The sequence below is a fragment of the Mastomys coucha genome, chromosome X (assembly GCF_008632895.1).
Source record: "Mastomys coucha isolate ucsf_1 chromosome X, UCSF_Mcou_1, whole genome shotgun sequence".
NCBI classification, from domain to species: domain Eukaryota; kingdom Metazoa; phylum Chordata; class Mammalia; order Rodentia; family Muridae; genus Mastomys; species Mastomys coucha.
In genome coordinates, this window is record NC_045030.1 from 161,718,802 (window position 1) to 161,719,325 (window position 524).

The window sequence follows — 524 nt, forward strand, 5'->3', positions numbered from 1 at the left end:
ATACTATGGTTTTCAGAACAGCTTACATATTTTAAAAGTATTTATATACCCAAAAGAAATGTAAACAAATTAAACTGGGAGAGGGCTTCTAAGAGACCAACAAAGAGTGAAACTGAATGCTTTGCTTGACATTTGTAACTCTTGTATCAAGTTACCACAGTAAGAGCCAAGATTTTAAGCTCCACTAAATACAAAACAAACAAAAACACTTTATATATTTATGTTCATTTAAGAAAGTATTAGTAGTGATGTATTATTTTGAAATATACAGCTAAAGGTTTGGAGTTATTTAAAATTTATATTGAGAAAAAAGTATATATTTTCATTATTGCCTTAGATAAGCATCTACATAAGACTGTTAAATTGATTGTTGTTTTGTATCAAACAACTTTTATAATACTCATTTTATTGTTATAGTATTTTGTACATTTTAAAGAATATGACAAAAAAAGATATTGTAGGTATTGAAGGGGGGGTCTCTGGGAGGAGTTGGGATACAAAAGGAAAACAAGAATGTGATTTAA